Source organism: Hemicordylus capensis, chromosome 2 (genome assembly GCF_027244095.1).
Source record: "Hemicordylus capensis ecotype Gifberg chromosome 2, rHemCap1.1.pri, whole genome shotgun sequence".
Taxonomy (NCBI): Eukaryota; Metazoa; Chordata; class Lepidosauria; order Squamata; family Cordylidae; genus Hemicordylus; species Hemicordylus capensis.
The window spans coordinates 427,917,057-427,930,511 of record NC_069658.1 but is presented as its reverse complement, the minus strand read 5'-3'; the positions used below and the strand labels follow the sequence as shown (position 1 = coordinate 427,930,511).

The window sequence follows — 13,455 nt, the reverse complement described above, 5'->3', positions numbered from 1 at the left end:
TTCGATCGCCTTCCTCCTCATTCCAGCTGGAAATGAGCCAGGAACCCAACTTCCCAGCACTGCACAAGCTGGATACTAAAAGAGAGGTGCATCTGTGCCCTGATTAAGCTCTACTGGAGGACGGAGGGCAAAGAGTTGTGGCAAAGGAGAAGTGTGCCTGAGGGGGAGTGCCACTTGCCCCCAGCCCCACACCCTCCTAGGGATGGCCCTGAATATGCCCACTGGGAATTATGGTTCAGTAGGCAAGGATTAAGGAAGTGGCCTCTATTTAAAACATTTGTTGCTTGCTAGGATGAACACCCAGGCTAAGTGGTGGGCACCCAAGGCAGGTAGAGAGTAGCACCCAGCTGTTCAGCAGGCATGGAACAGGGAGAGGGTGTCCCCATGCACCTTTGCTTCCCATGGTGTCTTCTAAGTTACAGGAGATGTTTCATAGCTGCAGCAAGCATAACTGAAAAACCTGTGAATTTTCTGTTTATGTATGCATCTTGAAATAGGCAAGCAGAACTGCTCTTGTAACTTCAGAATGAGTTTTCCACTTTTGTAACTGGTCTCTGCTTTACCTGTTGCTTATATAGATTTACTTACTTTTACATGTATAGATTGTGCTTCCTCCAAGAAGCCCAGAGTGGTGCACATGGTTACATTTATCCTCCCAACAGCCCTAAGAGGAAGGTTATGTGGAGAGATAAGTGACTGTCCCAGAGTCACCCAAGCGCTTTCCAGATTACACACTATTCAGCAGTAAAATGCTTCGGCTTGGCAGGATCATTCTGAAAACGTAAATAGCTTGCACAACCCTCCTACAACAGGAAAATACAGCTCTGTGTGTGTGTGTGTGTGTGTGTGTGTGTGTGTGATGCACATGCAACATTGTATGACTAAAATGCCAGGATAAAATCTGAAAGAAAACATTGGAAATGTGAACAGCACCTTGCTGACAGTGCAGGGACTGCGGTGTCAGAACACAGGCAGTAATGGAAACACACTTGACGGACACGTAGTGACACTGTTGTAGGGTGTAATCTGGAAAGTGCCCCAGTGAGTTTCATGACTGAATGGGGGTTTGAACTTGGATTTCCCTAATCTAGTCCAGCACACTAACCACTGTACCACTCTGGCTCCGAGTTCTTTCTTCTTGTTGTTGTTTGTTATTAGTAGTATTCGTTTTTTGAAATGATCAGGCACACAGACCTGCCCTGGTGACTTCAGAATGCATTTACTCTCCACAGAAGCAGCCTTTTGTAGCTGGTCGGTGCTTTACTTGTGGCTTGTACCATTCTTTTCCTGTGTGTGTGTGCGCACATGCTTGTGATTTGATCCTTCCACGTTAGATACAAATCTAAAGTCAAAGAATTGTGTTTGTTTAAACTTAGAAGACTCTCTCCTTTCTAAAAGAACATTACATGGGCCAATCACTTTATCTCTCAGCCTAGCCTTCCTCACAGAGTTTTTGTGACAATAAACATAACCATGTCACCACTTTAGGCTCCTTGGAGGAAGAACATGGATATAAATGTAATAAATAAATAAAATAACTCTAGTAATATTGTCAACACAGGGCTATCTCCCACACACATACCATTTTTATTTAATAATAGCACTAGCACTTAGCACTTACATTTTATATACCGCTCTATAGCCGGAGCTCTCTAAGTGGTTTACAATGATTTAGCATATTGCCCCCAACATTCTGGGTACTCAATAAGGAAAGGGACTTGTACTTTTGTCATGCAGATCTAGTACACAGGTCCATTGAATTGTTTATAACAATAGCCACTCGATTTGTAGAACCAGTGAGCTGGCCAGAGATACAAATGCTTCAGAAGATTAATTAAACATAGTATGAAACATATGGGGACTGCTCCCCTGCCCCGTCCTTTCCAAATGGCACCCCAGATAGTCTCCTTGTAGGGAAGATACAATTCTCCTGAAACTTCATTTCTCAAAGCATTCCCCACCCATTTGTTTTTTCATCTTTTTATTTAGTAAAGTTTTAGGAAACAAAGAACTGGTTGCAATAGGCCACAGGAGGTTGTTCTTTTCTTTTCTGGGTTGTTTTGTTTTGCTTGGGCCTTATTACGATACTGCTTCACTTTTTTCTTATGTTTTATGTAAGTCAAGTGTACACATTTGAAAATCTATTAACAAAGATCTATTTTGTAAAGATTACTATCCTCTCAAGTGTGTTTTTTAGAACAGACAAAAGAAGAAATATGAAACAAAAAGAACATTACAAATATTCAACACAGAATAGATGCTTTCACTTGATTGCTTTTGTTCTGATTATAGTCTTGTTTTATGTCAAAATGCCAGAGACAGGATGGGTTGGGTGGAGAGAGGCACACAAAACACATGAATGTATGAAGATAGCAAGTACATTACTCATACTCTACACATACTGTACTCATACATTACTCATACTGCTAGTGTTTAAGAACTGGCAGAAACACACAGAGTTGTGGAACTTCTGAAGTACACGGTTCTTTTCCCTAGGAGCAAATCTGGTTTGTGTCAATGTACTTGTTACACTGGATGTCAGCAATTTAATAAGTGTTGACATTTACCAGTAAATCTCAACATGCTTAAGAAACCATTGGAAAGTTTAGAAAATGCTGACATTTACCTGTAAACTTTCAAGGCCAACTAAGTGCATGCCTAACTTGGTAAATGCCAGGATTCTGCCAGGCAACATAGCATCAGACTAGGAACTCTGCAGATCAGATACTCACTCCGTATACCTCCAATGCCATGAGTGGAGAACTACAGGCAGTTCTAGCTAGTAAACTTGTACAGCCACTACCCAGATTCCTCTTGGCCAAAGGAGTCAGGTGACATCAGAAGGCCAATCTAGTGCCATTTTCTGATATAAAGCTCCCAGATCTTCTATTTGCTCTTAATTTGGGTAATGTTGCAGAAGAAGACACAAGGCTCTTGACCTGTTCAACCATGATACTGTCTTTAGCTTGCCTGCTCAAGGTACTTGCAGGCTCTTAGACCTCAGCACCTGACAAGTAAAAAGAGTAAAATGTTTACTGAAGGTACTTGGTGGTTCTTGAGATGTACCAGTAAAAGTAAAAAGTGGCACAGTCACAGGATTTGATAATTTACCAAAAGCACTTGCTTAGTATTAACTACCAATAAGAATTTTCTGACATTTCCCACTGACATCTAAAATATCTGAAGAATCCCCAGATAACATAATTTACATTTATTTGATTTTCTGATATGTACTGTAACTTTTGTTTGTTTGTAATTTGTCTGAGTTCTCACTAATAGGGTCAAACTGTCCATCATCCATCTCTGTCAATTTTTTTGCTTGTAGTAGTGAAGTCTCTGGCTTAACAAGTAAGATAGCATGGAATGTTCATTAACATTCCAAGTACTTAGGAAACACAGTTATCAGAACGTATGTAATGCAGTTTCTGTGAAAGAAGAAAACTATATCAGTTGGGCTCAGATTAAAACTGAGTAACTGCACCCAGACGGAAATGGGCTACGGATAGCAGAGCCCATGTGCAGGCAGTCACTGGGGAGGAGGGAGGAGGGAAGAGGTTGCACCTCCCACATAACATCAGCGGACTTTCTCAGGTTAAAAAATGGGCACGCTCCCCTCCTTGCGCGCCCTCCTGCAGCCAGACACCACTGCTGCCTGCAGTGAACTTTAGGGGATAAAGGGGAAAACTGCCCCCTCACCCAGTCGCCCCCTTCCCCAGTTACTGCACTGTGGCTTTTTTTAGGGGTGGCTAAAACCGTTTTGCTGATGGGTGGCAAAAAGGTTAATCTGCCCCTGTCTGCCTTTCATACCCCTCATATTGGACCCCCAAGCCCCCAAACAATTGGCATGGATGGTGTGGGCAGCGGGCAGCGGGCAGCGGAGTGATGTGTACACACGCACTGGCCACTTCTGGTAGGACGCTGACCGGGGTTGCAAGGAGGTATGCAGCAGCCCCACACCAGCATTTTTGGAGAGACAATGCTTTGGGGGGAGTGGGGGGTTGGGCACCCCCTGCTCCTTAAAGATAACTCCCCCTGCCTCCCAGGAGTGCACGAACCCATTCGTGCTCATCCCTAGCAGGCAGGGAGTGATGTCGGGCAGTCTGGGAAGTCCATGAGCCTGCTGGGAGAAGCTCTGAGCAGAACTATAGACCCAGAAACCCATGCTTCCTCCCAGCAGGCATATAGTCTTCCCAGGCTGCTCGACCATGCTTAGCCAACTGAAAAAGCCCATGAAAAAACAAAGGGAACCAGTCATGTGATTTCCCAGCACTGCACTAATTTGACAGTTAATTACTAACTTGTGGGGCAGAGATGCCAAATTTTGATTCAGGATCTTGGCAAATATACGATAATCAATGTTCATTAGACTATTTTAAAACTATTGAACAATTAATATTAATAAAACCATTTAAACTATTATAAAGCCCCAGGTTTTGGAGATGAAGTAGACCGAAGTTTTAAAAATATGCTGCAAAGCGCTGAATCCACATTGCACAACTGTATTACCAACAAAATTGTGTGATTCGGGTAATTTGCTTAACTTTACGGACCAGTCACAGAGTTTACCCAGTTGCAAGTGAGAGCTGATCTATCATGACTGGGAAGTGAAACAAGTTGTTGTTCTAGTAAGAATTACTCAGCCTACTTTCCTTTCACTGTCTCTACAACTAGACTTAATATGGTTCAAATCAAGGTCCACAAGTCAGATCTCTTGCACCTCAAATGATCATGCATCCATCATCTTGGATGGGGTGGATTACATCATTACAAACTACACCACTGAGTTGTCCCTTTGTGTCACTCACTGCAACTGTACCCAATTTGGTTCAAATGGGTTAGACAGTCCACAAATTAGCCCGCTTGTGCCTCAAATATTCACAAGGCCGCCAACTTGAATTAGAGTGGATGACATCATCATCACCATGCCATTTGGGCATCCCTATGTGTCCCTGAAGCTGGAGAAAATTTGGTTCAAAATGTTTAAGCGGATCACAAGTTAGCCCACTTGTGCCTCAGAAAGTTTATGCATCTGCCATCTTGGATTGGGGTGGATGACATCATCACAAACTATGGATTGAGGTGTCCCTATGTGTCCCTACAACTGTACCCAATTTGGTTCATATTGGTCCAGGCATTGCGAAGTCGGTAGTGGGGGGCACACGGACACACAGACACACAGACAGAATGCCGGGTGATCTCATAAGCCTACTGGAAAGTAGGCTAAAAAACAGGCCCAGCCCAACATGAGAGGCATGACTCAGCTTGCTGAATCCATCTTTGCCAAGAGTGTCCAAGGCATGCTCTTTTCCTTTTTCCTGAGCTCTTCTGCCTTCTCCTCCCAGCTCCTATCTTCAGCCTGTGATTCTGGCACCCCTTTCCCACCTCCTCTTTCTCCTTCTGAATCTGTTCCATCCTCTCAGCTCAAGCCTAGAAAACACCCATTTAGAGACAGACATTTGTTTTTCTCCTCAATCAATAGTGCAACTGAGGCTCCTTAAGTACCAGGAAGGAACTTCTTTTCTTGGGTATTTCACACTCTATGTTGATGGAGATTACTTCTTAGAGCCCTTTCTCATAAACAGTGAGAAAGGGCTACAGGGTTTGTGGTGAGGAAGCCCTAAAGAGCTTGCCTCCCTGCAAATGAGCAGTTCACTGTCCTTGGGTGGGCAGATCAACTGCCCAGACAAGCACTGGCTGCTGCTGGCAGCTCCAAGGGTCAGGGTGCCAAGGGCAGCTGGCAGCTCCAAGGGCAGCTCCAAGGGTCAGGGCTCATGTGCGGCCGCGGTGGGCGCCCCGATAGCCCCGCCCCCTGCATCTGACATCAGACGCAGGGGATAGTCACGCCCCCGCATCTGACGTCAGACGTGGGGGCGTGGTCTGGCTCCCGAACGGAGCCTTGAGGCTCCGTTCGGGAGCAGCAGCTTAACTGCTGAAGGGGCCGCGCAGCCCCTTCGGCAGTTAGACAAAGGCTGGTGCTGCGTTCGCAGCGCAGCCCAGGAGCAGCTCTTCCCTGCAGGGAAGAGCCACTTCCGGGCTGTGTTGCGAACGCAGCCCCAGTCTTAGCTCCTGAAGGGAGCTAGTTAGGCTGGCGCTGCATTCACAGCCCCAGCCAGGAGCAACTCTTCCCTGCCTTTGCAGGGAAGAGCCGCTCCTGGCTGGCGCTGTGAACGCAGCGCCAGCCTTTGTTTAGCTCCCGAAGGGGCCGCGCGGCCCCCGCTCGGGAGCGAAACTACCACCCCCGCGTCTGACGTCAGACGTGGGGGGCGTGTCAAGGCCGCGAATGGCGGCTCCTGATTGGGCACGGCTCGGGTTCTTTGAACCCGTTCGCCCAATTATAGCTACGCCCCTGCCCACATCGCCCGCCCCCTGAAGCTCCAATAATGTACCATGCATGGACGCGGTGCTTTATGGGTATCCCCTCTCCCCTCCCCGAGAGCGCCGCAGTCTGTCAGCCATGGCTGCTTGCAGACAATCCAAAAACAAGATTAGGAGAGTGTTCACTCTCCTAACCTTCTTTTAAAGGGAGGCCTCATAGGTGGGTTTGCCACCATTGTACACATGAGCATGCAAAACCGAGCTGGGCTCCCTTAACCCAGTTTTGCACACACATGTGAATAGCCTCTTAGTGGTTTTTTAAAAAGATTTTAAGAGTCCAATAAGCAGCTGATTTACTCAATAGTACTATATAGGAGTTGGTTGCTCCAAAAGACAACTTACTTTCAGCAGAACTAGTCTGGTTGTCCCCCTCACCCCTTAGTTTGTTGATGATGCCCAGCCTTCTCTCTGGTACCAATGTCCTTGATATGACTTGTCACCTTTGGTGGTTACTGGTAGATCAAGGATTTTAGTGTAGTGCCTAAGATCTGCCATCTCAACAGCAACAGCTCGCTTGTAAATTTCCACTTGCAAAAAGGTGTGGACTCTGAGAAGTGTGTCTAGATTTGCTGCTGCTGTACTGATGGCGAAGGAGTTAAGAGAAATCAATTATTTGCCAGTCAAGAATGCAGGCAACAGGGAGCAAATATGCAGTTTTATTTATAGAGTTCACTTTCCTGATCATCACCTGCAGAAAATAGGCTTATTTTTAAACAGACTCGTTTCCTTCTTGTCACAACAGCAGCACATTAACTGATCCAAAAAACAAAAACAAAACAAAAAAACCCCAACAAACCCCAAATCCAAGAGCCCAAAGGGGTTCAGTCGTTCAGCATGACTCTTATAGTGCTCAGCTTGCTGGGAAACTACTGCTCAGAGCCAAACTAGTGTGATAGGAGCACACCTCTCTTTTTTAAAAGTGGGTCAGTCTAATTGCATACAAAAGTGTGGGGGGGTGTTAAAAGGCAAATGAGGAAGGGTTTGTGTTTGTGTGTTGAACTCTCTCTTCTCCTGCCACTCTACCCCCCAACACACAGCCTCCTCCCTGCTCCCTCGACACTTTGCTCCCAGTTAAACTCACTTTTGGTGCCTGTAGCAGCAGGCAGGGGAAGGGTACCACACATTTCACCTCCATGCCCCTCACCTTTTGATCTTAAAATCAAGGCTCCTGCCTCCCATACACTTTAGATAGGACAATGGCAGCAAATCCACCTTTAAAGAGAGATGTTTTCTGCCACCAAATCTAATGTGGCCTAAAGAAAAGTCAGCCACATTTTCAGATTATGCTCTGCCATTAAACCCAGTTATAATGGGCTGCTTCAGGTGAGCCAGCCCACCTTCAGCACACGGCGTGGGCGGGGGGAGTGTGGGCATGTACTCATTGTGCTATTGATCAGTCTTCATGAGGTTAACACATTTGCTGAGACCCATATCGCTTATACACATGTGCACCTGGTTGCTTATCTAGGAGTGGACTGCCAACCGACTTCTTGGGAGGTGTGCTAGTTGGCAGCAGCTCCCTCCAGTCCTGTCAGTCACCTTTTAAAGCCCAAGGGACCGCCCTCCAGGTGGGATTCCTAAGGGAGGGGCTTTAGAATGGAGCAGAGAGTGGCAGTTAAACTGTCTTACCCTAAGTGCAGAGTGTTAGATAGGGCTTAGAGAAGCCAGGAGATAGGACTTCCTCAGAAAGGGCTTAGAGAAGCCAGGAGATAGGACTTCCTCAGAAAGGGCTTAGAGAAGCCAGGAGATAGGACTTCCTCAGAAAGGGCTTAGAGAAGCCAGGAGATAGGACTTCCTCAGAAAGGGCTTAGAGAAGCCAGGAGATAGGACTTCCTCAGAAAGGGCTTAGAGAAGCCAGGAGATAGGACTTCCTCAGAAAGGGCTTAGAGAAGCCAGGAGATAGGACTTCCTCAGAAAGGGCTTAGAGAAGCCAGGAGATAGGACTTCCTCAGAAAGGGCTTAGAGAAGCCAGGAGATAGGACTTCCTCAGAAAGGGCTTAGAGAAGCCAGGAGATAGGACTTCCTCAGAAAGGGCTTAGAGAAGCCAGGAGATAGGACTTCCTCAGAAAGGGCTTAGAGAAGCCAGGAGATAGGACTTCCTCAGAAAGGGCTTAGAGAAGCCAGGAGGGAGGGAGGGAGGGATAGGGCTAGAGAGATAGGATCTCTGGAGAGATAAGAAGGCTCTACACACGACCCGCGTGTAGAACCGAAAGAGGTTCTGTGGAGAGAGGGGGCTTGCTCTCCCCGCAGACAATCAACCACCCCGCCCTGGTGGGCGGATTGCTGGCCCAGATGAGCAGCATCTTTGCTCAGACACTCCTGTGCCCGGCTGCAGCTCGCCTGGCAGCTCTGGGGGTCAGGCGAAGGGAAGCACCACAGTGTGGCGCCCTGCCCCCCCCCGAGCCCCAGTAATACATCACAGGGGTGCGCGGTGCATTCCTGGGCTCCCCCTCCCCGAGTGTGCTCATCGCAGCTGCAAGCAGCCGCAGCAGACACACAACAACAACAACAAACGGGGTTAACTGAGTGCTTGTTCCGTTCACCTCATTTAAGAGGGAGGGCATTTAGGCGGGCTTGCTGCTGGGAGCCGCACAGCTCCCATTGCTGCACACGAGCAGCAGAAACTGGGCTGGGCTCCCTTAGTCTGGTTTCTGTTGTTTGTGAGAATCGCCTCAGGGTCTGTTCTAGGACTGGGAGAGGGATGGACTGAGTAGAACAGATCTGTGCCTATAGGTGATAGGCAATTCAGCTGTGGCTTCGTCAGTCATCTAAGTTATCTTTCTGTCCATGTACACGGTGTAGAATGTTTGCCAGTGTGTGAAGTCTGTGTGTCAGAATCTTACATCTCACATTATTTACACTTTAGCCAAGCCTTGTTATTGTTACTGAAGAAAACTTTATGAGTGTGAAGCCCTGCTTTGGCAGAGAGAAACCTTTAAGCTGCTTGTACATAAATAATAAACTTGTTTTTGTTTTATTTAAAAGTTCATCCTGGATCCAGTGTGTTATACTTTCTTCTCGCACAGCCTTCAGCCTCTCTACTAGGGATTGTCAGGATAAAAACCCAAGCAGGAAGAGCTTGGTGGTGTTAGCGAAAGCTAGATAAAGGGCATTACTGATAAAATACTCATTTCTCAGTGATATTGGTCCAGATTAGAGATCTGCTTGGCCTGTTTGGTTCAAATTCGAACCAACTTCAAACCGGGGGTGGGGGTGGGGGTGGTAGGTTTGATTTTGCGAAAACTCTCCCCCACCAGTTCAGTGCAAATTCAAGCCCAGTTCGAACCAGTTCCAGAAGGTTCTACATAGGGTATAATGGGGACATAAACTGGCCCATTACTACCTATGTAGAGCACCTAGGGGCATAAAACCAGGGTGGGTGGTAGGTACCCAGGGGTGCCAACCACCCACCAATCCCCAAAGCAATCAGACACTTCTGTGATTTTTAATGAATTGTTGAAGATTTTTCCAATTCTTGCATTCCTCCCATAGGGAATAATGGGGATTTAAGGCAGCCCCATTCCCCCCTTTGTGGGGGGGGGGTGCCAGGGTGCCCCAAAGTGGGTCTGGGGATACGGTGGGTTATACTACAACTCCCCTAGGCAGCCCCAAGCCGGTGGGGTTCATGGTCCCCCCCCCAGGAATTCTTTCAGTTACTGTCCTTTTAATAAGTCTATGAAGCTATTCACATGAGCCGAAAACAGGGTAACCTCCTGCATACAGCTGTAACCCTATTTCAAGCTGCACAGCAAACACACAAGCATTCGGTGAAGCCTCGGTAGGGAACATGAGAGACTGACGATCAACATTACAGGGTTTCCTGCAAGGCAGGCAGCCACAGGAGAGCTGGTCTTGTGGTAGCAAGCATGACTTGTCCCCATAGCTAAGCAGGGTCCATCCTGGTTGCATCTGAATGGGAGACTTGATGTGTGAGCACTGCAAGATATTCCCCTCAGGAGATGGAGCCGCTCTGGGAAGAGCAGAAGGTTTCACGTTCCCTCCCTGGCAGCATCTCCAAGATAGGGCGGAGAGAGATTCCTGCCTGCAACCTTGGAGAAGCCACTGCCAGTCTGTGAAGACAATACTGAGCTAGATAGACCAATGGTCTGACTCAGTATATGGCAGTTCCCTATGTTCCCTATGTTCACAGCTTGCAATGTTGGTCCTCTAGCCCCGCTCCAGGCAGCAGCAGCCCCCTGAGTGAGGAGACCACTCAGAGGGTCTGAGGCTGGGCCACTCATTAACACTGGGCAAATGGCCACCCAGGGCACTCATGTTACCAGGTGAGTGGGCATAGGAGGGTGAGCATGTGGGGGAGGGTGTCCCCCATCACCCCCTGCCCTGATGCTGCCACTTGCTGCTCTTGCAGTGCCAGCAGGGTGGCTGGGTGGGCGGGAGAGTGAGTGGCAAAGTGCCTCCCAAACCTGCCCACCCTCATTGCCACTGCTACCCTCTGCATCTTGAAGAGGGTGCAGAGAGTGGGTGGATGCAGTGGCACACCCAGGCAAGTTGGGCACCTGGGCTGCCTCTGCCGTGAGGCCCCCTGCCGCTGCTGTGATGCCCCTGCTGCCACTGCGAGCCCCCCCCTGCTGCTGCCATTGCTGCCATGAGGCCGAACCACTGATCTTTGAAAGCATTCCAGTCACCATGTGCGTGGCAGCTCCACCCACCCACCCAGGGCAGTGGCGGGCAGAGTGGGAGCGGCTGCTGGGCTGACCCAGCAACTCTTGAGTAGATAGTCAGTCCAGCGGTTGCTTCCGCTCCACCCACCACTGGCATGGGGGGCCTGCTCCAGCCCCCCCTGGCCGCACTCATGGTGGCTAGAATGCTTGCAAAGATCAGCAGTTTGGCCTCGCGGTGGCAGCGGGCAACCCCGTGGCAGCCTTCCAACGCCTCCCCCCACACCTTGGTGGCCATGGGCCAGGGCCCCATGGTCCGAGGGTAAGAGCACCTCTGGGCAGGTGGGTGATGCTGAACATCTGCCCACTCACCCACCCACCCCATCCACTGGCCAGGAGGGCTCGGTAGGGGTGTGTGTGAGGCAAGTGGACACACACCTTGGTGGGTGGGAGGAGGCCATGGTAAGCCTCTCCTGTATTCTACCAAAGAAAACCGTAGGGCTCTGTGGGCACCAGGAGTCGAAATTGACTTGATGGCACACTTTACCTTAGCCCTGCCCACACATAGGAGTTAGCCCTGCAACCATGGCCACAATGGTACAAGCCCTGCTCTGCCCTGCGACAGCTGCACAAGGGGAAAATGACATGTGTGTGCTTGCACACACACACATGCACACATAGATGCTGCCCAGCTCGTTCTGCATCGTCTGTGCAACACAGTCCTGCAGATGGGGAAGGGCTTGCGTGCTAGTGAGCCCACCAGCACCCCCAATGCAGCCCCAGCTGCTCCCCAAGGAATTCACATAATGGTTGCCTGGGAAGTGCCTTTATTATGCAGAATGACTACACGGTGAGGAAAGGCATGCCGACTCCGAGTGCACACCCTGGCTGTACACTGTACACCCTCACGTGTCAGGGACCAGGGGCATGTGTTCCCATGCGTACTGACAGTATGCCCCTCTCAAAGTCCTAGCATGGGCAGAGTTAGCAGCCACTTGTGGAGGCGGATGGAGTCAAATAGATGCACCTGTGGGACTGTGTGGGATCTTGCGGCACTGTTGCATGGAGCACAGCTTCTGCCAATGCCACCATCCCTGGCAGATCAGGTTGCGCCCCCCCCATCCCTCTTGGTGTGCAGGACTCATGTCACACCAGAGCATACACACGCACTCCCTAGACACACGCTCCCTAGACACATGCATGCACAGACATCTTAGGGTTGCCAACACCTCATTGCCAGAATGAGGGACACATGTTTGTGACTGGGCCCGGGGGGGGAGGGCTCGGAGGGGGCAAGCGAGCGAACAGGTGGGTGGGGAGGGGCGAGCAAGCATACGAGTGGCAGGGAGGGTGAGCAAGCAGACGGGCAAATGAGCGAGCTGGCGACTGAGCAAGCAGTTCTTCTACACTCACTCCATCCTGTCAACCGTGCCCCTTGCCACCCATCCTTCTGCACCCCACCCATCTATTTGGGGGCCTGGGGATTTTCTTTCTTCCCAGGGATCTTGAGGAGAGGCAGCCTCCTTATCTCCCCACAAAGCTCCCCCTGCCATTCCATCCTGCAACACCCTGCATGCCTATCCCCCAACCAAAGGCCCCCAGGCTGTCCAGACACCCCACCTCCTCTCTCCTCTCAGGCAAGGGTGGTCATTGGGCAGGCTAGCACAAACAAGGGGGGGTGTTTCAAAGCTTTGTCCCCAGCATCTTTCCTCAAGGGGGGAGCTCACGTGGACTACAGAGCTTCAGAGCATGTGCAGAGACCACTGCCCAAGGCAAAACGTCTGCAAGGCTGCTGCAGGGACGTAGCAAGGTTGGAGTGGGCCCAGAGACAAGATTTTAAAATGCACCCCCGCACTGAAGCTCAGTTCATAAAGTAAAGAAATCTTAAATGAGGCTTTTTTTAAAAAGGCTTTGTAAATTGTGGATGATGCAAGTCATTTAATGGTGCTAGAGAAAGACATGCTGTTCTGGTAGCTCCAGGTCTTAACACTCACATCCATTTCGGAGGATGAATACAACTGAAGGATGCCCAGGCAGGTGCGCGGCTGGGGGAGTCAGTCATGTGACTTGCCTCTGGGCCCCCCACCCAAGGCAGTGGGCCCCCAGAAAACTGTCTCCCCTGGCCCTATGATAGTTACACCACTGGGCTGCTGCCTTGAGCGCCTGTGCCTTTTTGTGCCATAATGTCACCTTCTGTGACATTATGCACACCTTCTGTGTGCATGGCCCTGCTGCCTCTGGGAAAGGAGCACGGGGGGGTCCCCGCCTATGGAAGCCCTTCTCCCCATGGCAGTTGCTCCCTCCCTTGGTGCTGCCTCCCTGCTGCAGGCTTCTTCTTACCATATGGTGGACAAGCAAGCACTCTCTCCTCTCCCCTGGCCTGCTGGTGCCATGAAGAGGAGAGCAGCAGCCCCATCACCTGTGTGGTTTCCACCTGGAAGGGGCAAAGCGGATGTTGCCC

General features: G+C 49.7%; 1 long non-coding RNA gene across 1 annotated transcript; it reads right to left on the bottom strand.

Moving 5' to 3' along the window:
- Positions 1 to 1,721: 1,721 nt before the first annotated feature.
- Positions 1,722 to 7,910, bottom strand: LOC128346063 (uncharacterized). Its single transcript, XR_008316761.1, has 3 exons — positions 7,828 to 7,910; positions 6,718 to 6,955; positions 1,722 to 3,425 (listed from the first exon to the last, which is right to left on the bottom strand). It is a non-coding gene; the product is annotated as an uncharacterized LOC128346063 (long non-coding RNA).
- Positions 7,911 to 13,455: the final 5,545 nt, after the last annotated feature.